A 24,754-nucleotide genomic window follows, 5' to 3' on the forward strand; every position below is an offset into this window, starting at 1 on the left:
CTACCTGAGCCTAGCTGCTGAGGGGAGGGAGGGAGAACATGAACTCACAAAGCTGCTGGCTTTGGCAACTAATAAAAGGGGATGTTTAAAGGAAATGTGTTGTTCCTTCCATTTACTTAATGCTGGTTTTTAACTTGTAAGAGGGGACAGGGAAAATAAATTATTCCTTGAATTATGCTGGCCATTGGTGGCTTTCAGGGCAGTTGTCCCTTGAGGAGCTGTCCTCTAACCTGCCCTCAGCCCAAAGCAAACATACTTGCACTGTCTACATGAGTTTGATTCCCACCTTTCTTTCGGGGTATCCCTCTCCCTTTGTTTTTTTTCCTTTGCTGTATCCCAGGCCTGTGCATAAGTTAAGCAACTGCTTGAATCATGACAGAATGACAGAGATCTAACTATAGAATATGCCAAGATTTGCCTTGGGAAAGAGCGAATTCCAATTGAAACAAGAGAGACAAGACATGCCAGTTAGACTAAGAGAAACGTGGGCCAGGTAGGCAGAAGCAATGATTTAAACACCATTACATCTGACACACAGATTCTCCTTAGGATGGCCCACCCAGAACTCACTTATCCCACCCCAAACAAATAACTATAATGAAAAGAGTAAAACACTCGAAGACTGTGGAGGGACAAGATGGTGCACTGTCTCGGCAACATCCATCGTGATGAGCAAGGACAGAACTGGTCAGGTGGAGATGACCGTGAGTGCTGCAGGAATAGACATCAGCAGTAGTAGGAAGAAGCTCATTTTTAGCCCTCCATGCTAGAGCTCTCTTTTGATATTGTTCAAACAGAAGACTTACTTCATAGAGCCTTGGGGCAAGAAGTGAAAAACTCGGCTAACGGGACATAGCGAAAGGACCCTTTGATGAGTCCCAAACGAGGTCTGTGGACAACAGTTCTACTTTGAGAAGGCTTAAAGAATGTTAGTTTATATAGAATGAGGAAGAAGGAGTCCAAAGAACAGGCAGTGGTCCCCAGATATTACAAAGGTTATTTTAGAGTCATGCCTAAATAGTAGAAGATACCTAAGTATGAGAAGTCAAAAAATTATTTTGTGGCACAATAGTATGATTTGGACATCTTTGAGGGAAAAAATGTTTTGCCTTGAACAAAGTGTGGGAGTCAGGGTGGGGAGGGGAGGGTTTCTTACTATCCTACAGCAGATCTCAACGGAACTGCTTCTTTGGCTCAGAAAAATTTTTCAGACCCCAAATCTATTGTCCTCTGTGTGAAAATGCAAAGCTTCCATGACTCATTGCTTCTGCTGTGCAGTGTACAAAGACAGCACACAAAGAGATACACTTCACACCAGTCTCAGAATTAAGAATTTGTTGGGGTTTTTTTTCAGCTCTCCTTGCTGTGGTTAGCACTTAACATTATTTGGGGATAAACGTTATTTTTTCCCATGTCTGAAAACTTGGCTTATGTACAGGAAAGAGAAAAACAAGCCAAGGACAGATAGCCTAAAGGTACCATTTTACTGAGAAATAGTCCTTCAGAGCTTGCCTTATTTCAAAGTAAAGAATGTATTTTTTTCTTGATTAAGTTCATTGGTACATTTTAGATAGACACGATGATCATATCCATCATAGGGAATTTGTACTCATACACTATATATTTTGATTCCTCTTTTTTTCCCAATCCCCTCTCCTCCCTTCAACCTACATTCCCCTCCTTATTACAAAGCTTTCTTTCCCTTTTATCCTTTTATACATTGTTTTCCTTTTCTGTTCCCTCCTTTCCCCCTTCACCCACCATATTTCTTCTTTCCTTTTGAATAATTTCTTCCCATTTCACAACATGTATTTTACATGTTGGTCCTTATTTACTCTTTCAGTTTCTCACACCAGGGAGACAATGCAATGTTTCTCACACCAGGGAGACAATGCAATGTGAGTCCGAGTTATTTCACTGAAGAGTATGGTCTTGACTTGCATCCATTTACCTAGAAATGCCTCATTTTCTCTCCAGGGGAGACAGTTGATAACCAAACATCCTCATATGAAGGGCTGGTGTCAGTGGCTTCTTTATTCTGTCCAATAGGCTATACACAGAAAACCCTCACTTTCTGTTCCTTGCCACTTTTACTTCTCAGAATACCAAATTCCCAGGCACCATGGAAAACTAAGCAAACAAGAATCCAGCCGATCCTCAGGGTCATGGTGGGACAGCTGCCATAGGCCAGTCACTCCTTCCCAAATTGTCCATTTTTTCCGCGATTCCACACAAAGCCTTGACCTCCTTGGAGCCTTAACCCCTGTGAGCATACTTGGTATGGGTCCCAGAACACCATTATTTAGTCCCTTAAGCCTTGGAGCTTCAAAACTACATCAGCTGCTCAGGACCACGCCATCTGCACACTAAACAAATATGTGCTATGTTGACCTCACCGGGCCTCTGACACCACGTGGACCTCAGCCTCTCAGGCCCTTGAACCAGCAAACATCAGTGCGTCAAATTGGGTCGTCTGTGTCTGTGTGTCATCTCCAGCCTTGGGTTGAAGCCAACATTTCAGGCACTGTGCTTTCACTCGGCCTGTGCTTCGTTTCTCTTGTTCTTCCTCTCACAGCCTTTCTCCCTACCTCAACTCACAGCAGCCTCAACATGTACATGACTTCCCTGTCTGACAACCGAGATCAAACTCTGTCCATCTTTAACTCCAGTGAGGTTTTCCAACCCTTCTTCATCTTTTAATCACTTTATTTCAATGTTGCTATGGTTTGTGTCTGCATGTCCCCCCAGATCCTCACACAGTCATGGGGCAGGCTTCTAGAGTTTGTGATTGATCCATGATCCAATGCTGGGATTATGGGTGTGAGAGCTACACCTGTCCTGTGATGGGCAGCCTGCCTACAGTGTAAGGGCGGGAAAGAGGCTGCTTGCCACTGCTCCTCCTTTTTGCTTTTGTTGCTTTTGCTGTCTTCTACCGCCATGAACTGTTGCCTCTGCCATGTGCCACTCTGCCTTGGAACCAGCCAAGTATGAACTGAAACCTCCACAAACTGTGAGCTAAATAAACCTTTCCTTCCCTAACTTTGGGCATCAGGTATTTTGTCTGAGCAATGAGAAAAAAGTAACCAAGACAAATGCACAGTCCCTTTTCTTAATGTTCCTCAGTGACTCTGCTTAGGTATATCATCTGTATTTTACCAAAACCCTCTGTTTCTCCCTTCTGTCCAGTTTCTCATCATTACTTTTCATCTCCTAGCTGTCTTGGGCTGCATTCTGAATAGTTCTTTCTGTGGTCAGCTATGTCTCATCAGATTTAATCCCCTGGATGTACCCAAAACTATACTTTTTTAATTCTAGAAATTATTTTAACATGTACTTTTCAGATATACCTGGTAACAGTCAATGGTCTGTTATTGATTACTCATCTACATGGTTATATTCTCCTTGTACCACACAGGACACACCTGGAACTACATTTTTTTAGGGTCCCCTTCTCCATAGCTCTGGCTTGGAATCCCTCAATGGGAAGACATCACACAAATTTTTAAAAATAGAATAGAAGTGGCTTTTCTCTGAAGATCAGTGTCATCGGGTATTTCCATACATCTGGCATTGACAGCAATTTCCTACCTAACCTTGAGAGCCATCTACCTCATTTGCATGGACAGGTTAGTTAATAGCAGCCTCCCAGAAAATTATAATTTTTTTCCCTCTGAATTCCACAGAGCACATGCTGGTGTCTCAGCCTGAGAACAGTGGTGGCACCTTTAATAAATTCCATTGTCTTCTTTCAAGATATAAAGACTAATTCTATGCTGTTTCAAAACTGAAGTACATGGAGTAACTTTTGCTGATTGAATTTTGTCTCAAAAACTCATAATAACATGACTATTACCGTCTTTACACCAATACTTTGGCACATACAGACATTGACCATTGGACTCAATATGTGTTTCTTACATTTTTTAAGGATTCTACATCTTTTGCCTCAGTAGGATGTAAAAGAGTCCATGCTCTTTAAGTAGTTATACCCTAGCCATTAGCATGGTCCCCAAAATAACAGGACTAAAAAGAACCATTTTATTGCAATGTCATGAACCAAAATTGTCATGAATACAAACTGCAATTGTTAATCAGCTCCAAGATTTCTCCTTCAACACACTGAAGAAACAGACCACAGGAAATCCCCACTCTTCACAAATGACACAAGTGTTATTTTACAAAACTTCCTCATTACTGAAGAATCCTCTAACGTGTGTTCTGACTTGTTCTCCATAGAAAGAGAGAAAAGTATAACTCCATCCTTTGCAATCTCTGAGTAACGTACGCCCTTCTGTACACATATACGTTCACCTACTTTATTCATACTTTGCAAACACACCTCCATCAGTCACTCAGGCTATATGTTTAGTTCATTACTTAACCTATCACCCAAAACTAAATGTATTAACTTTCCACACCAGTCAGTTAAAAATGTGTCTTGTAAATATTTTACATCGTGTGAGGGTTGCTGTTGTTGTTGCTGCTGTTGTTGTTGATGATACTTTTGTAGTTACAGACATTGCTATGGGTTGAATCCAAGACTTTGCACATTGTAGGCAAGCACTCTACCACCAAGCTACAGCTCTTGGCCCCCATAGCAACTTTTTTTGCATGGCTTTTGTATCAAGTACGTGTTTGTAGTATATAATGTTTACATTCCTGTGGGGGGTTGTACAGATAATACATCTTCATTCTGTTTCTTCTCCCCTTCCCTTCCCCTCCCCTCCCTCCCATCTCCAGCCACCTCTCCCTCCCCTTCCTTTTATATTTTTTGTCCATGTTTGTAGTGCATAATGTTTACCCTCCAGTGTGGAGCTGGTACATGGACATAACACATCTTCATCCCTCTTCTCATCCTCTTTCCCTCCCCTCTCCTTCCCCCATAGCATTTTTAAATGTTAAAAAAATCACACTCAGAGTAGCACTTGCTATATCCTCCTAGTAATGTATAAGCATTCCTGGTCATCAGCTCCTGCAGGGCTGGATTGGGTGGCACTGGTCCTCTCACTCTGAGGAACTCAGCAGCCCTCATGGGAGTCACATTGCTTCAGTAGGTACCCTTGCAGTGTGGTCATTCCAAAGTCCATACTTCCTGCCTCAGTGACATCACTTAATAATTGTTTATTGATAAAATGAAACAAATGGAAAAATGAATATCAACTATATCCACGTTCATATTTTAAAATGTTATTTTACAGTGTCAAGAAAAGCAGAAATATGATAATGACCCATTAGTCTCTACTGAATAGCAGGTGTTATGCCTCCAGTCAATCACAGGACCCAGATATTAACTTTGTTGGTAAAATCAGTGATGAATGTGAAGTTCAGAGAGGTCATTTACACAACTGAGAAGTAACAGAGGTGGGGTTTGGACCCAGAGTATCTGAATTCAAAACCTCCATTTTTTCTGCAACATCTGCTTTGTTATGGTTTTGTGTCTGGATGTCCCTCCAAAGTCTCATGCGGTGATGGGGACTGGGCTTTTTGGAGGTGGCTGAATCTAGAGTTTGTGATTGGTTCATTGTCTGGTGGCGGGATTGTAAGTGTGAGTTCTGTGCATGCTCTAGGGTAGGTATCCTGCATACAGTATAAGGGAGGGAAAAGAGGCTCGCTCTCCCCTTTTTGCTGTTGCTACTCTTTGCTGTCCACCACCATGAACAGTTGCCCCTCAGCATTTCAACATAAGTCAAAAGAGGCTTTGAAGACTTTTAGAAATTAGAGTCAGATACCATCACCTTCTGGAAGAGGAAACAGAGGCCCAAGAGAGCCAATTCCCTTGAATGTGACTTAAGAGTCACAGATGCCGCTTCTAACACACCTCAGGTTAAGTTAACAGCACACATCCAAACTCTACACTCAAATAGACATATTTTCTTTCTTTCCAGCATCTTGTGATACAGATCCAAAGGCAGAAAAGAGGTTCATTTTCACATTCTGTTTGTTGCCAGGTATTTGAGATCCTACTGGTTTCTGGTTTCTCATCAATACAGTAGTGTGCTGGATTAACTAATGGTCAATTTATAACACCCAGCTAAACTGAATCAGTGTGGCTCTGGATGTGGAAGGCCCACCTGAGGATTGTTGCCAGCAGCATAATAGGAGAACTGGAGGGGAAGATGATGTGCTGTAGATTCTCTGGGAGAAGTTTGTTATGCTGGTTTTCCTGACATAAGCTCAGCTGTTTTCATTGTTAGAGGAGCGTGGGTCCTTGCTGTCACTGAGGATGGCTGTGGTTCTTTTGGGGGAGCTCTGGTCTTTATCTTGAGTGTTGCTTCCTGGCTCCAGTGCAGATCCCTCAGCCTGCTGGCACAGATCCTTCATAGCGCTAGCGCAGACCTTCTGGCTTCCACCACTGACCTTTGGGCTTTCCCAAAGTGCAGATCCTTGGTACAGACTTGCATGAGACATTGTCATGGGCTCTAGGCCTCCAGCTGAACTCATTCAGGACATTACCATAGGCTCTAGGTCTTCAGCTACTCATACAGGACATTGCTGTGCGATCCAGACCTTCAGCTGGATTCTTTGGGTCTCTGGTACATGGACAGATCTATTGTTACTCTTTTATATTTGACTTTTTGGGTGAATATTATAAATTATGTGTCCTACATTAAATCTACTATTTTGTAAGCCCTGACTATAATAGGTCACTACTAATGTTTCACATACATTAATAATTTGCTGTTATTATAGGCAAATAGTGTATTCATTTATAGGATTCCCAAATAAAATGTGGACAACATTTGGAGTATATTTATACTAAAAAATTATTTGCTGCCAATCAGAAATTTAAATTTAACAAGTCATCCTACATATTTTATTTGTTGAATCTGGCAATTCCTTGAGTTCATAAATATTTATTGGGGCCTTACCATGTGATAAGCACTTACAATAATGTAACTATCCAAACAGAGTAAGTCCCTGCCTTCAGAGCTTCTATTCTACATAGAGAGTTTTATTATTGTCAGAAATGCATCTGATAGGGGTAACACGAAGAAATTGAGGAATTAAGGTGTGAAAAGAGGGAAGCTGCTTATCATAATAGTGGGAGACACCATACACAAGCCATCCATACAACAGGGTAGCGCCCCAGGCAAATAACTGGGAAGGAGTTCTCCAAAAGAGGGGTCAGACGGAATAGAAAGAGTAAACACACTGGAGGCCATACGGTCTTGGGATATTTGAGAAGTAGGAAAGAGACAAATAATTGACTGGAAAAGTGCTAGGAAATGAGTTTAGCAAGGTAGTCAGGGACAGACTGTGAGTAAAACTTTTAGAGTTTAGTCTAAATGCTATGGGAAGCTGTTGGGTGTTGAAAACAGAGTGACTCACCTGGTTCCATAATCAAGACCTGTCAGGAGGCAGGTGTCCCACCAAGAGACACTGGTGGCTTGAACTCTAAGAAGCAAGAAGTTGTCAGTTCTGGAACATTTGCTCATTGATTGAGACTAAAGTATCAAAGAAAGAAGAACATGAGACAAGGTTCCAAGATTTTTGAGCAACTCAGTGGATTAAATGCTATTTACTAGGATGGGGAACACCATAGGAGAGTAGAGCGTGATGACGGTGAGAAATGTCTTCACTTTTAGACACAAAATTTGATAGATCTGCGCAATAGTCAATGCAATGATTTACAGTTCAGGAGAAATTCTGGGCTGGAGATGTAATTTCAGTATAATCATCATAGGTGTTATTAAATTTTGAGAAGAGATCATTGACAGTTTGGGCATAGGTAGAGAAGAGAAGAAATTTGGGATTGAGTCCTGAGTTCCAATGTTTAAAAGTCTGAAAGAAAACGGCAATGCAACAAAGTAGGCTGTGATCAGGTTCCATGTGGGTATCTCCAAAGCCAAGCAAAGGCAGGGAAGGAGAAAGTGAAAACTACCACGTGCTTTTGAAATGAGGGCTGAGTACTGACACTGATGTTGGCATTGAGGGAGTTTTTGGCAAGCTGAATAAGAGTTGCTTGACAGAATGACTCCAAGAGAAATTGGGAGACAAAGGGAAGACAGCTTCAAGAAACTTCTTCAGGGAGCTTCCTATAAAAGAAGGAACAGTGGATTCTTGTCAAGAGGGAGATGTGGTATCTTGAGATGCTTTTTAAATTTAAGATTAGAAATGTTTTATTTTTGCACTAGTGGGAAAAACTGATTATGTAGTAATGCCAGTGAGTGATTATACATGTAATGCCATACAGACAAGAGCAGATTAGGTCCAGTGCTTGAGGGGATGGATTGACCTCAACGAGGCACATTAGCTTCTCTGGAAAAATAATGGAAAAGGAGATGGATAGTGGAATATGCACTCCAAAGTGTGTGGGTTAGTGGATTTGTTACTAGGAGGAGAAAAATTATGTCTGAATCATTTCTATTTTCTCAAAGAAATCAGAAATAAGCTCACTTACCGAGAATGCAAGGGGAAAAATGGACTGAGGAGAGGAAAACAGTCTTCTCTGGAAGTAGGAGAGTAATCAACTAGAAAACTGTAGTCAGATTCCCATTTCAATACTTTGCCTATGTCATTAATTTTACAGAAGACAGTACATCCAAGGAGGAACTAAATGCATATCCCCTTTTCTGAATACGCTTGAGTGTGATGTTCATAGTCTATTTCATTCACAAATAAATCACCATGCTTAGAACATTGCATGTACACAGGAAATGCTCAACAAGCATTTGGGAACTTAATTAATGGGTGAGAAAGCACTGTCCCTTCAACCTTTTTTTCCAGAATGGTCTTATCCAAAAACATTCACCTTCTCACCTCAACCTAGCACATATTTAATAGCACTTCCCTAATTGATTTTTTTAATATACGGCCCTTCTTAAGAAGGCAGTCCGTGATTACTTTCATCTATTTTTAATTTGCCAAAACATTATCTTACGGTGTCTAGTGGAGAGTTTAAAAGCTTCATGAACTAAACGGCACATTGTGCCAAAATTAAATGAACTGAAAAGAGTGGAAAGTTGAGGTTGAGTTCAAAGCGTTAAGTTCCCGAGGAAAATAAGGCCCAATAGTTGGAATTTTAGTGTCTCATATTCTGAAATTAATCATATGAAATTCAAGAGTCCAATCTGGATGAAAGGAATAAAAGTTTGGGGACAAAAACAATTATGACATCTACCTAAAAAACTCTAGAACCAAAGTCCCATGAAGTGACTTGCCTAGCAACCATATTTTTTCATTTCAGTTTGCTTGTTTACAGCAGCAGCACTAGGACTTTTTTACTAAATCCCAAGCTGTTTCTAATCATTTCACAGAAACGGATGGCTCTGAGAGTTTTTGAGAACAGGAGACCTGCAAGTCTTCAACCAATGAATGACATTAATCTTCTTATTCTATGAAATTGACCAGTAAGCAAGTGAAAATGTGTAATTTGGCACGTGAACACAGAAATGCAAATCAAACTCACACAGCGGCATTTTACCTATTAACAACTCTATGCATATAGGTTTTCCATACTTCATGATTTTTGTGATTCTTCTCAGGGGAAATTCTGGAGCATGTAATAATTGGATAAAAAGTTGGGAGCAGGAGGCCTGAACATGGCGGAGACTGGAGCCTGACTGAGAGGCAGAGGCCGCAGCCCCTGGAATGTGAAGGAGGCTGGGAATTGTCTGCTCCCTGGAACCCAGCGCTGGGAACCCAGCAGAGGTAATTTTTTTCATGAATAAGTAAACCATAAGCTTTGTCAATACGGAGCAGAGATCAGCATCAGCCACTAGGAGTGGGAAATTTACGAACCCTGAAGACCAAGCTCGAAAGGAACCCCAGAAGAGAGAACTGAAGAGAACACCAGAGAAAAGCAAGCATCAGTGCCAAGCCCCAGGTCACTAACCCGAAGGCAGAGGCTGCTTGATTTGTGCCCACTGCACGGAGAGTACGTCGGGGGAATAAAGGGGCCACGGCTGCTCCCCGGAGAAAGCCGGAGGATGACTCTGCTCAGCCTCTTGCCAAAAGCAGCCCCCAAATCTAGACCTTCCGCTCCTGTCTCACTACAAACTCGAGATGATGTTTATGAAGCTTTCATGAAGGAGATGGAAGGGCTGCTGGGACACTGTTGATGCCAAAACACGTTTCTGTTCGAAGCAGCTGTTCGTGGAGCAAGACACTGGCATTAACCGAACTTGGGTGAAGAGCTACTTCCACTGCAGGTGTTTTCTCATTTCAGCTCAAAGGACTCTCCTAGAGTGTAGCCCTGTGTGGAATTGCCCACACATGAGAGAGGGTCTCATCCAGGAGAGTGGTTACCGGAGCAGGGCTGCTGACATCCATCTTCGCACCCGTTCTCTTCCATGACTTCCGCTGCTCCCGGTGTTTGGGAATTTGTGACCTGACGACCTTCCTTACTTCTGATTCTCCTTTTTTTTTTTGTTTTTTTTCCAGTACCGGGAATCGAACTTACGACCTTACGCTTGCCAGGCAGGCACTGTGCTGCTGAACCAAATCCCCAGCCCCTGACTCTCTTCTTGTGTGCTCTGGGCCCTGGAACTGAGCTTTCTCAAGAAACTATTTCATCTTACTTTCTGTGTTTATGTTTAATATTTTCATGGAAATGTTTTGTCACATTTTATTTGTGAAATGGCTCGCAATGTTATTTCCTAATTCAAAGTACAATATGTGGTGAGAAATGTACAATTTTTTGATTAAAATAATTTCCCAATGACCTAACCTTTGTTTCCTGGAAAAAATAAATACATGTTCTACACCAAGACCATCTCTGTTAATGATACCATTTTATGGGCAGAAAAGAAGCAGTATTTAAAACTTACATTTTTAGGGAACTACCATTTCTGCTACAAAATGAAGATTTTACTGAAAGATGATAAAAACAGAGTTTCAGATTTTTAACTGATAAAAAACCAGAAAAAATCTTTTTCTTCAAGATTATCATGCTGGCTTTAGGGACACTGAGAGGTGTTACAAATACTTTGATTCAGCGTTTTGTAGTATAGAAGTCTTATCCTCAAAGATTACATATTTGAGGGGAATTAGGGAAGGGGTGGAGGAAAGGAAAAGAAAAAAATGAGAAAAGAATAAAATGGAAACAGAGCTTTATGAATAAGGAGGGGAAGAGGGGTTAAAGGGGAGGAGAGGAATAGGGGAAAAAGAGGAACTAAGACAGATCATGTACAGATACAAATTTCCAGGCTGGGGATTTAGCTCAGTGGCAAAAGCGCCTGCCTGGCAAGCGCAAGGTCGTGAGTTCGGTTCCCGGTGCCGGAAAAAAACCAAAAAAAAAAAAAAAAAACAAATTTCCTATGGTGAGTGTGACCAATATGTATATCTAAATTGTACCAATAATTTTTAATTATACCAATCAACTTAATTATACAAATAAAGTTTTTCTTAAAAATAACATTTAATTTTTTAAAAATTACATATTTGCTCCACAGGTTTGTAACTGATTGTTAAATGACAGAGGCCATTTTAAACCATCCTTAGACTGTTAAGGAATCAGAAAAGGTTAGATTTTTATTTTTTATTTTATGTGCTTTTATATTAAAATACTACTATGAGTGCTTAAAGACATCTAGCACTGATACAGTTTCAAAGCTTTTTAATAACTTACTTCATCTGCATAGTAATCCTGGGAGGTGGTATTCACAAGTATTTCTGCCATTTTACATTTGAATGTGTTCAAGCTTAAAAAAAGCCTTGTGAATTTTCTAGTGGCTGAGTTATATATTTTAAAAACACAAACACCAGCTTAAGCATGTTCTCAGGCTAGGCACACTGCACTTTCCCCTGTACATTGACAGCCTTTTGTTTGTATTCTTTTTTTTTTTTTTTTTGGTTTTTCTCCGGTACCGGGAACCGAACTCACGACCTTGCGCTTGCCAGGCAGGCGCTTTTTGCCACTGAGCTAAATCCCCAGCACCGACAGCCTTTTGTTTGAATACACTTTCAAGTGTTTTATGTTGTTACAGGAAATTTCTCTGAAGGGTTTTTAGGTTTTTTACTTTGACATCTTTTGTGTCTGCTTTTGTTTGAAAGTCAGTCTTTTAGAGTAAAGTAAATCCTGCCATACTACAAAGTAGGCCATTCCATGTTTTGTGTTTGCTTTCAGTGTTAGTTTTTTTAGTGTAAATAATATAAGACAGCAGGTGAATCTATGATGATTTAGATGCAAGGATGGAATATAATTATGTCAGCATCAAATTAATATCATAGTTTCAGCATAAATAATTAATCTTTGGTTATCTGCAATGCTTTTAACGTATTTCCTTGAAATTTCTGCCTGGGAGAGATTTATGTTTCGTGTTATACAGAATAGTTTATCCTAAAGGTATTTCCTAATATATTTCTACTTTAAAATTTTTCTAATGGTAAAATCAATATGTTTAAGATATCAACTGCCTCTGGAAGAAAAGGGAATCAGCAGTTCTCATTGTGGGTAAACGTGTGGTCATAATTTATGTCATAGTTTCAGAAATATTTCGCTTTGACTAAATCACTTGTATGAAATATAAGCTAGATACAATTTTTCCATCATCTGAATAGACTTGTTACTGCTTCCTTACCAGAGCTTTTCTTTGTTACATATCAGTTTCTCCTTAAAATCATTTTGAAATTCACTTTAGACTTTCCTAAGATGAATTAACGACCACACTAATAGTCTGCCCTGGCATGGAAACGACATAAAGCCCTAAATGTTAGCTAGCTTCTGTTTAGTTTCAGATCTCAATGTGTATATTCTAATGTGTGCTGCTTATTCTTAAATTTTGCTGAGGAGTTATCTTTTAAAAAAAAAAGCTATGAGCAATTTTTCTGGCTTCTGAACTAGCAAAACACTTCAGATATTAGGGAGGGTGAGGCAAGAGGATCTCTGAGAGTTCGAGGCCAGCCTGAATGGCATAGCGAAACCCTGACCCCCCCAAAAATGTATTAACATACTTCAGATAATGCAACAAGTCACCATACTGAAAATAACAGTTTTACAACATTCTCTCGGCACTATTTTCTGAGGAATTAAAATTTTTAATTTAATATATGGTACAATTCACCCATCGTGATGCAGGGTCTGAGAATATTGAAAACCACAGAAGGTCATGTAACCACACCACAGTCAGATAACGAAGAGGTTCATGATCCCAAAAGCATCTCTTTACAGTCCACCTTTTCCCCACTGCAGCTTCTGGCAACTGCGGACCTTGTCTCTGTCTTACAAGGCACCTTTTCCAGGAAGTCAGGCAACTGGGCATTTGCACTGCCAAGCCTTCCAAGTATGGCTTATTTTGCTCAGTACAAAGCACTAGAAGTTCTTCTAGATTGCTACATGAGTCCATGGGGAATTTTTTTAATTTTGTTTTGTTTCTCATTTTGTTGCTATGCAGTGTTCCCTTGTATGTGTGTACCTTGCTCCACCGATCAATTGAATTGTCTGCCATTCTTGGTAGTTATAAATAAAGCTACTTAAACATTTCCATAGAGATTTTACATGACTCTAAAGGTTTTTAATGTCTTAGCTTGAGTTAATTGACACATTTGTTAACAATTATCTATGTCATAAATCTGTATCCAAGGTAGTTATATTTAGCACTTGTTAAAATTTGGAAAGTGCTAGGGAACAAATATACCTTCTAAAGTAAGATGAACTGTAAAGCTTTAAAATGCTCAGACTAGTTAGCGTTGCTTTAATAATGATTGTAACCTCTACGACTTGCTTTGAATGCTTCTACTGGCTATATGCAAACATGTAAGAAGACATGAAAACTGTTTAAAGTTAAAATTCTCCTAATTACTCAAAATCTGAATGATCAGCGTTGATTTTCAGTAATCTTTTTAACTCTTAAAAAAAACCATAATAATTCTTTTTACTGTAAACTGCCCACAAAAAATTTGCAAGTTTACTTGCAAATGATTGGTAGCAACCCAGAAAGCAGGTGAGTAAGTAGAGATGGAGTTCAAAGTTGGGAATTGCAGAAAAGACATGGGGATAAGGGCTGGGGGATGCAAGGGGAAGATTTACCGCTCCTTGAAGGAAATACAGACTATTTCATTTGAAGTTTGAGGCTTCTTCAGTAACAGGTACCCCTAAGCCTGTGAAGGATGCGCTAGAGACAGGTGCTCGATATTCTTTTGCCTGTCTTTATGCAGCTCTGGTGAGTCACAGTACCACCCAAGATAATTAGAAAACCCATTTAACACCCAAATGTGGCTGCCTGTGTATCCACAGCACATCCTTCAGTGTTCTTTTCTAAATTTGTCTGATAGCACCCATGTGATCAATAACGCAGCACCACTATTAAATTTGGAGAGCATTAACAGAAAGATGAGGGATGCATGAGTCATTTCCAAGCAAAATCATTGGATTCCATTTGCACAACCAACTAATCAAAGGCAAATGCTAAGTTTCAACTCACATGCAATTTTGCAGACAAAATAAAATGTGTCTGTCTGTAATGCCAAGGGAATACTCTCTTAACTAACCAGTTTTCCAAACTCTGCCCATCTACCATATCATATAAGAAAAATGAGCAGCATTCATACAAAAATATCTTGTGCAAAACACACGTAAGTGTGTATAGCTCTTCTTTTTTCTTTTCTCCTTCTTTTCCTGGTTGTTTTCCTCCCCTTATTTCATCCTCACTCATCTCACACCTCCCTTCCCACCCATGCACATGACAAGTGTGCACAAAGTCATCAAGGGCCCGGGGATACAGCTCAGTGGTGCAAGCACCTGCCTGGCAAGCATAAGGTCCTGAGTTTGATTCCTGCTACAAAAAAAAAAAGTCATCAAGGAAATGTATTTATTTTTAGGCTGAGGATGCTTGGTTTCTAAAAGTCTAATCAAGAAGCAAAAGCCACCAGATATTAATAACTGAATTTTAAATATGAAAAAACACATGCAACATATGTAGAGTTAAACCATAAATTGATTCATTGATGAATCCCTAGGCAAATATTAATTATACGTCTCAGGCGAGCTAGGCACTAAGAGTACAGAGTTGGCACACACCCCCTGTCAGTAATCTTTCAACTCACTGTGCTCAGTGCCCAAGAGTGAGGCCAGACAGTGCAGGTGTGACCCAGGGCAGGTGACAGTGAAAGAGGAAGAATAACACCCAGCGCGTATGCGGAGCATGAACAGGGTCACCTTTTCCAGGCTGAGCTAGTAAAATCCTTAAAGGATGTCATCCTTGAGCCGAGCTTTTAAAAGGCAGGTGGAAGAAGGCAGACAAAGAAATCACAAAGAATGCGGATATCCCCATCAGAGGTTACAGCAAGCAAGGGATGTTGTGTCCAACTCCAAGTGGTTTCGTAAGGCTGGGAGTGCACGCTGCATGTGGGGTTCCGTAATGAGCTGGAATGCATCACATTCTCAGTTCCTAGGGTTCTCGTCATCCAGTCACGATGTGTCTCTTCCCATCCCCCAGGCAAGCATTTGTAAATGAACACGGGGTTCATGCAGTTTGTTCGGAGGATTAAAGTCATGCACACATCTCCGTGCAGGTCCTGGACAGAGTGTGGCCCCAGCCAGGGAGTCCTGCAAGTGGCCTTTTGCGGCAGGGCCTGCCGCCTCGCTCCGACACCCTTTCCCTCTTCTTCCTGGCCACACGGTCGGTAGCCTAGCCTGGCCTCCTTGCTGAGAGGCTGGCACCGCGTAACCAAGTTCTGAGAAACAGAACGTGGACAAAGCGGTCTACACTGCTTCCTCGTGGCCCATGGGAATCTAACACTCAAAACTCTCCTCTCCTCTCTCCTCTGCGGGTTCTGCACTGATCGAAGACAGTGAAGACAGGCACCTGTGGTCCAGAATCCTGCTGGTGGTGGAGACCCTCCACCCATCCCCACCGACCGGAGCAGAAGCACAGAATAATCCTTTACTGCGTTAAGCCACTGAGGTTTCAGGATTGTGTCGTTAAAGCAGATAACCCAAGCTCCGAGTATTGTCCTATCTTCCAAACCCACACTCTCCACTGTATGTACTTACTGGATTTTTAAAAATTTGTATATACTTAGTATTATAAAATATTAACATACTAAGTCAAAGTGGCTAATTTTTGCCACTTCATAGAAGTCTCATAGCCTGTCACACAGCTTTATACCAGCTGATTTGAAAACTGGCTCTGGACGAGAAAACTTCTTAGTTTCAAGCTTAGGGTCTCCCATCAGCCACCAATCTCCTGAGAATATATTTTCCATTTATGTTCTTCCTGCATGGCACATATTCCTTCCTTACTCACTATGCATTTTTCTCATTTTTTATTCCTCTGTGATAATCTTATGCTATGGCTGCCCTCTATAAGCACTATAAGAAGTAACTTTTCACAATGAATTTTAGCAAAATAATTAGTCATCTAAGAATTCATCATACTTTATGGTTTAACACAAGTTAATTCCTTTTAACCAGAAAACAACCATCTTAAACTTTTATACTTAAATTATGCTACAAATACATTTTAATAATAAAATGATCAATGTTTGTTTAAGGATGCAAAGATGCATAAAATAATCATCTTTTCTTCATCTTCTTTGCAATCCCAAGTGTAGGGGTAACCACGTGAACAGTGCAATAGATGCCCTTACAAACGTCTCCAAGCTCAAACCACAGGATACATTTTTTTAAAATTTTTATATAGAACATGATCTATAGTTTTATCTCTAATTTGCTTTTGTCTTTTACGTATCTCCTATATTCTTCAAAGACAGTAAATTTAGGTTTAATCCATTTTCTTCAGTAGTGACCTAGAATTCCATAATATGCATTGAACAAATGTATTCAGTCTCTTCTTTATTGATACTTGCTTTTTCAAATATCTTAGTGGGAAAAAAAAATCACTGCTACAAGCAAGACTGCCATAAGCATACTTGCACACAGTGCCTAGGAGTTATATTGAAAATGTTCGATATCTGAGATGGCAAAGCTGAGCAGCTGGGAAACCACACCCATGCATAATTTGATTATCAGCTCTACTTCTGCATTCTTTCTTCACACTGACTCCCATATTTCTACAGTGAAGAATCCTCCCAAATGGTATTGTCCAGGTTCCAGTTTGTTTATTACCACTGTTATGGTTTATATCTGTGCGTCCCCCCAAAGCCTCCTGTGGCCCTGGGGCAGGCTATTAGAGCTTGAATATGGGTGTGAGAGCTACACCCGCCCTGGGGTGGATAGTTTGCATATGTAAGGGAGAGGAGGAAGCTGCTTGGAGAGATTCCTCCCTGATTCCACCCTGGTGTGTGTGTCCTGGTAGTTGCTTAGCTGTGTGCTGCCGCCCTGAGATGCAGCCCTCTGCCACATGCCACTCTGCCTTATAATCATGCCTAGTACGGATTGAAACCTCCACAAATTGTAAGTGAAATAAACCTTTCCTTCCTTAATTTTGGTCATCAGATATTTTGTCCCAGCAACAAGAAAAAAGTAACCAAGACAACCACATATTAGATCACCATATGCCCTGGAATACAGGAATGTGCACTTCCACCAAGCTGCATTCCCCTGAGAATTAAAGTCCCTTGCCTCCATCTTCACCTGACCCTTACTCCAGCCCTATTTGCTGAGATACGCAGACGTGGCTATGTAGAAGCAGGTGCTCCCTTCATTGGCCAAAAGAATGTGACTGAGTCTGGCCGAGGTACCAATGTGTCTCAGCATGGCAAAGGGGCAGTGCGTGGGTAAGAACTGACCCCCACACATACACTGGAATGGAGACTCAAGAAATAGCCTGTGAAATTCCAGGGTGAAGACACAGATAGCATCTCAGCTGAGGCCATGAGACTCAAAACAAATTATACGTTCCTGGCAGTAAAGGTGCCAGCCTTGCCTGCATCACGTTCTCTTTTGCATCACTAATTGGGGTCCCTCTATGCCTGGTGGAAGAGTGCAGTGTTCCTTTACAAGCCGTGCCTGCGAAGTTTTTCCTCCAGTGCAGTCTGCCTCGACCCCCACCCGCCTCTCTAACTGGTACCAATAAGAGCTGTGGTCACTCTTTTGGTCCTTTGTTCCACTGACAGCGATTGATCATCCCAGAGCCCCTTGGAACTGCAGATGTCTGTCTTTTTTCGTCTGTGCTGCATTGGTGAGCAGGAGACTGAATCGTGTCAGAGGGTTTTGGCACACAAAGGGTTCCGACGAGGGGCTCTGACTTTGGATCTCTAAGGAAGTGGCATCCACATGGTGACTGGTACCGGGACCTTGTGGTTTGAAAGAACCGAGGGCTGTTCAGACCCCTTTCTCTCTCCATGTAGTCTCAGGGCTTCCCCTGTGGCTTCCAAACACGACAGCTTAAACTTCCTTGTAGTACAGTTCCCTGGGAACAGATGTTCATTTATGAGGAAGCCAATGCTTCCAAAGGAAGTATGTTCATGAACAAGACCTGGCCTTCCACGACCTATCTACAGACGTCAAGCGGTGTCACCTTCTCCGCACGGTTAGTTACAGGTGAGTCACTAGTCCTCCCGGATGGACAAGACTCTGTTCATTGGTGGAGCAGTGGCCCACTGACTGCGCTTCACTGGGGCACCGCAACTGATGCACCTACTGTATTACACAAAACTCCCGTCCCCAGCATCTTTGCGGTCAGCCTCTGTGAAGCCGCTACACAGCAAGACCCTGATGAGTCCTGCAAATGGGGAGTCTGTGAGCCAGTCCGTCAGAACATACCTGGAGGGCACTGGTTTAAAAGAGCTGCTGAGGCACTTCTCTTACAGATGTGACCTCTGATGCTGACGAAAGGTCTTCTTCCTTAACCTTCAGTTACGATCCAATACTTACGGCTCCCCTGTGTATCAGAGCTTCCTGAAGTGCTAGGAGTGGAAGAAGACAGGGAAGCACACTCTGATCAGACGAAGTGATGGTCATGAGATATTACAGAGGAGGCTACTGCAGAGTGTGAGATATGACATCACTCTGAGATGTTTCACTCTGCCAGAAATAATACATTTATCAGTACTAGCTGGTATCCCAAAAGCCCCAAATGAGCGCAGGGGATTAGTTAACATTTATTTTGACGCTGAGGTTCACGGGCACATCTCTGGAGCTGGTGGGTTTTAATCCAGCTCCAGCACCATCCTGATTATGCAACCTTAGGAAAGTTGTTTTATGAGGTTTCCCAACATTGCCAGCTATAAAATCGTGACATAATAATAAGACCTGTCTTAAGGGGGTTTGGCTTAGTCTCTTTTCCTTCCCTGGTACAAAATACGCAACACTTGCGGCTTAAAAGAGGAGAGGTTCATCTTGGCTGATGGGTTTAGTTCACGGTGGTTGGTTCCAAGGCGAAAATGTTACGGGGCAAGGACACGGAGCGCGCACAGCGGCGGCCAGGACGGGAATATGCCCCTCCAGGCCACGCCCCCAACGGCCACTCCAGCCAGGCCCCGCCTTCTCCCTGCGCATTCAGCTAGGGAACTCGTCCGTGGGTGACTCCACTGAGGAGTACCGCACCTGTCCAATCCAATCACTTTGCACACAAGTGAGACTGAGGGGGATGTTTTAGATCTAAACCCCAGCGGAGTTCTTTTTAGGCCGAGGTGACATCATGTAAAATGCTTACTCTATGGAACACAGAAGCACCCAAGAACTGTCAGCTCTTGTTCTCAGCGTTATTTACTCCCGTCGTGAACCTTAGAAGATTAAACATTAAGAAGGCATTTCATCCTAAGTAGTGAAAGTATATCTCACTTGGAGCTGAAAGGAAAATGCTCCATATGCCTGAAAAATCATTTTATGCATAATTTCTCACTCAAGTAAAGTCAGAAAATATATCCGCTCATGTCCCAATTGCACAAATAAGGGAAGAGAGAGACGTGGCCAAAATGAGGACCTGAAGGTCCCTCAAAAGTCAGTCCTGAGCTCAGTGGCCCGGCTCTCCAGTCCAGGCAGAGGCTTTATTATTTCAGGATGTCTGAGTACCGCTCGCCAAGCTGGTCTTCCTGTAGGCGTCTTCTTACATCTCTGTGGCAGGCTAAATTTCTTTAAGTCTGTGTTCTAAAATCTTGTGCCATTTCTTCTGGTCAACAACATTTAGAAACATTAAAATCGAAAAGTAACCCTTACAATCCAAAAACTAAGATAATAATCCTTTGGAACAGTTTCTTGAAGTTGTGGTTGAACGTAAATCTCCTTGAAAACCTATTGAAACTATTGATTCTTTGTCCATAAAAAATGCATAGGTGCATTTGCATATAATTACAGGGGATTTGCTCTGATTTCCCCTGAGCTTATTAAAGTATCTCTGAAGCACAGTTTAAGAACCTTGGATTTGAAGGCCTTAGCAAGATGCAACTTCCTAAACAAGCAAGGTACATTTTTTAAAAATAAGTCTGTTTGCTATATTTCTAAGTATAATGAGCAGAAAAGATTGATAATAGAAAATATCCAGTTTATCTCCCTCAGAACTGAGCAACAGTTATCAAGGGTATGATGTGTCTAGTTCCCCAATCTGAGATCTCTTTACAGTTTATGTCTTCCTGTACCTACTCTTCAAGTGACCTTTGTGTAATTGCAAAATCTGTGTCAAAGTTACAAAACTTATTCTCCTCTTTGGAAAGGTTCAGGAATATTTGATTAAAATTTCTGCATTAAGTCCCTCTGTATCCCTTTTTTAATTATCACATATTAATGTTATATACATGTGAGATCCTTGATTAATGTACTTATCAACATCTCTTTAAATTTTGTAACATACCACCAAAACTTTATATAGGTGTAAACATAACATAGTCACCCATTGGAAGGAGTCAAAAGATTGATTTCTCTCTACAGTCTACAAAAATTAGGCTTTCCTGGGTGAGTTAAAAACTAGCAATATGTATGAGAATTTTATACCTCAAGATGACTTAAAACCCCTGATTATTTAATCTCATTATTTAATTTAATAATCCTGTATGTTTTACTCTCTCTAAATTCTTTTCAGTCATGACCAGACTCTTTGAAGAATTGCCTGAAAGTCTTCCTTTTTCCCCAAGTCTGTATCAGCTGTGTTGGTAAAGATGCTTTGATACAGGGTAAATAACGGTGAAGATTTAGTAATTAATTCATTAGAACACAAAGTTGATTTACCATAAAGTTATTTTCACCCAACACAGTTAACTACCCTTGCATGCGACCCATCAGGATCCTAACGTGTTAAAAATACTGCATCTCGTAGGCCTGTCACCCCATGCCTTTTAAATATTGCCACATTAACAATATGTGCTGACTTTTCCTGATAGTAGCTGCACAATAGGTCATTTCATCACAAATTTTATTTTTAAAAAATCAAAAGCTGCATGCTGCAAGTCAAACAGCTTAGATATAAATAGATCCGGCATTAGGCTTTAGAGGGCAGTATTAGATGTTTGTTCAGCAGTATCCTTTCCAGGGAGATAGGAGCGGTGCTGCTTCTATCCTCATGCTGAAAATCTCTGTCACTTTTCCCTTCTCCCGGAGCAAGTCCGGTTTCACCTTTCCCACAACCGCAAGGGTCAGCGAGTCGCCTCCACCAAGGACAGCAGCCTATAAACTCTGCGTTGCTGTGCACCTGACGCTCCGTTTTCCAAAGGTTGCCCTGTTACGGGGCCCTGCAATCAAACAACAAAAATTCATATTAACTTTAATGCATAGAAACCCTTCTCACACTCCGCCTCATTAGCGCTGCCGCCGCCTTTGCTCGGGACCACAAATGCAGGCAGTGTTTGCCTCCATCATTTATAATCATCTTAAGTAAGGCCATTTCATACCTAGCTCCGGAAGGAGGTTGAGTATCCTGCTAACATCTGACTGGGGAAAAAAAAACATACAAATTATCAACCCTTTGACTAACTGGAGAGCTCTCTCAGACCTTAGGTACCTGACAGAGGCATTGGGCGCACAGCAACAAATTAAGGCTAGTAAGGAGAGAAGCGGGCAGTGTTTCAACTCGCTGGCAGCCTGCACTGGCTGGACTTTAGCCAGATGGGAAATCAGTCCTCCAAAGGTCATTTGCCACCTACGACGAGCGCGAGTGACCATCCCCAGCCAGCAGCCAGAGAGGGCATTTCTGAAGGTCAGCGGTCACGACAGCGCTGACCCTGCTAGAAGCAAGAGCTTGGCTCGCCTAAGTCTGAAAAGCGCACCCAGGGTGCACTTGAATGTTTCCAGGAAGAGGTGGACACTACCTTAGCACCAAGTAATTGAAAATATGCACGATACTGCTCTCCCCGCGGCGTGGGACTTCAGGAAGAGACTGAATAAATGCAAAAGGGAAAGGAGAATAAGAGTTGTTGAAAGTCTTTTCAGAGCACAATTTTTATGTAAATATAAACGAAAGGATGCAACGACACAACGGTTTGTTGGGTCTGAAGCCCAGCCCTCGCCCGCACTGCTGCCGGAAATGAGAACTTCAGGCGACCAGGAGTGCGAGACTCCGATCGATCCTCCCCGCGTCTGCGGCAGGCTCAATTACCACCTTTCCTCTCCGACCACCTGGGCTTGTGCGCGCGTCCCTGCACCTGGTGCTGCCCCCTAGCGACTCTCACGGCACAGCGCCTTTCCTTCCCACAACAAAAACTCTCCTGACCTGTGCTCAGGGCCAGCTTCCTGGGCAAGAAAGGACTTCCGAAGGTTTAGAAACATCTTAACCTAGATAATCATCGCCTCCTCCGTGTACAGGGAGGACAAACCGTTCCTTTCACGTTCACATCAACTGATGGTCCCTCCTTGGTAAAGGATGCTGTGTGTCCTCTGTTCTGCATGATTCTAACTAATCTATAACTAATAAACCTTATTTTTCAGAGAAGTTTTGCAAAGCGAGTAACTGAGCAAAACACACAGTTTCCCTATAACCACATCTATGCATGAATTCTATGTAAGTGTATTCATTAACGAAACAAGTTAACTTAAGCCACTTTTTCCTAAAGATTATAGACTCCCCCAAATATTTTCTGTTTTTAGAAATGTACCTTATCTGTAACATTCTAAATGATTTCAAGAGAATTAATTTGCTATTAAAATCCAGAAAAACAATAAATATAATGGTAAAAATTCCTCAACAAGAATGTAGTTATTATGTGTTGCTAACATGTACTAATTTAAAAAGAAATTTTGAAAGAAATTACTTTAAAATCCCTGAGTTTTGGCTGGGCGTAGTGGTGCATGCCTGTAATCCCAGCACTTGGGAGGCTGAGGCAAGAAGATTGCTGCAAATTCAAGGCCAGCCTGGGCTACGAAGTGAGTTCAAGGCCAGCCTGAACTGCATAGGGAAACCCTGTCTCAAAAAAAAAAAAAAAAAAAAAAAAAAAAAAAAAAAACCTGCAAGACAGATAGGAATTAATATCTTTCAATCTCAATGTAAATGTAATTGAAATTCTCACCCACACTGTAGTATCCACATTGATTTCTATTCACCTTGATTTCTGCCCTTCAGTTGCATATTAATCAGTAAGTGATAAATGACCATCGTGGTGGTCACGATGGCAGTGCTATTTACAATAGCACAATAAATCAATCAAAAGAAAGAGTGTGGAGAAGGACTTTCTTTGATTAGAAAGCACTGAGGACACACAGTGATTTGTTTATTGTTGCAAAAATGAACAGAAACCTTTCACCTGAAGATAAGAGTGTATTTGAATTGCAGGAGATGCCTATTTTTCAGTTTTGCCATGTATTGTAAAAATTAATGGGAAGTAAGGACTGTGATTATAGTGGATGACAACTGGTGGCCAATTTATAACCCCCAGCTGAACTGAGTAAGCGTGGTGCTGGGTGTGGGAGGCCCGCCTGGGGATTGTTGCGGGCAACATAAGAGGCAGAATTGGAGAAAGATAATCCTTTAATTACTAAAACATTTGGTATCAGCCCATTTGTACTAGCTACACCCTTGGTTCTGGCTCAATAAAAGGTGACTGAGATTGGTAATCGGGGCTGCAGTCTGAGAGGCTGTAAGCCCCCTGATCCCAGACTTTGGCCTCTCTTGTTTTTCTTGTCTCTTTTGCTTTTCTTTTCATCCATGGGCACCTCCTTCTCGGGACCTGTCACTCTGAATAGAACGACAAAAGAGGAGTACAATTTTATTATAACAGAATTTCATCTGTTAATACTATAAAACCTAGAAAAAAATGTTTAGAAATCTAGCATGAGTTAGATCAATTAAATGACCAAGTCCAACAGATCAGACTGCTAGTTTTCTCTTTGTTGTGAGCGATACAATTTTTTATCTATGTTGATAAAATTAACCATACCCATGCCTGATTTCCACTTGCCTTGGGGCTGTGTAGACATAGTCTATAAGTCTGGAGACATAGCTCCAGATTAGTTTTTAGTAAAACTTGCCCTGGTCAGCAACACAGAGGCCCTGACCAGGAAGCCAAAAGGTCCTCCTTTATTATTCCAGAGAGCTCAGTCTCACCATCACAGACTCCAGACCTGGAAGCTAGAACTATAATCACATCAAGCTTAGATGCATCCCACAGGTCCAGAAATCGCTTCAAGAACAGTAGTAAACTCTTAGAAAATCTCTCTTTGGGGAGTTTTTGTAAGTTTGACATACAAAATTGTCTCCATATGGGAAAGAAAAGGGATTAATTGTCTAAATCATTTTTTGAGTATGGCTTAGTCAGTCTCTTTGTGGAAATCAAGACCAGCTAGATGAGAACAAGAAGAAGCTATTCATTCAGAGCTTGCTGTTGCGAAGGAATTCACCACCACCACCGCTTGGCAAAGGTGAGCAGAGGCGTGGGGAGGCAGAGAGGGAAAGAGAAAGGTCAGTGGAGCCCTTCTTCAAGGCTCTTGACATAGAGCACCTGGAGGCAGAAGTAGGAGCTGGCTTAGACGTGTGCAAACTAGAAGCAG

This window comes from Chinchilla lanigera, unplaced genomic scaffold, assembly GCF_000276665.1.
Source record: "Chinchilla lanigera isolate Chin_1 unplaced genomic scaffold, ChiLan1.0 scaffold00022, whole genome shotgun sequence".
Taxonomy (NCBI): Eukaryota; Metazoa; Chordata; class Mammalia; order Rodentia; family Chinchillidae; genus Chinchilla; species Chinchilla lanigera.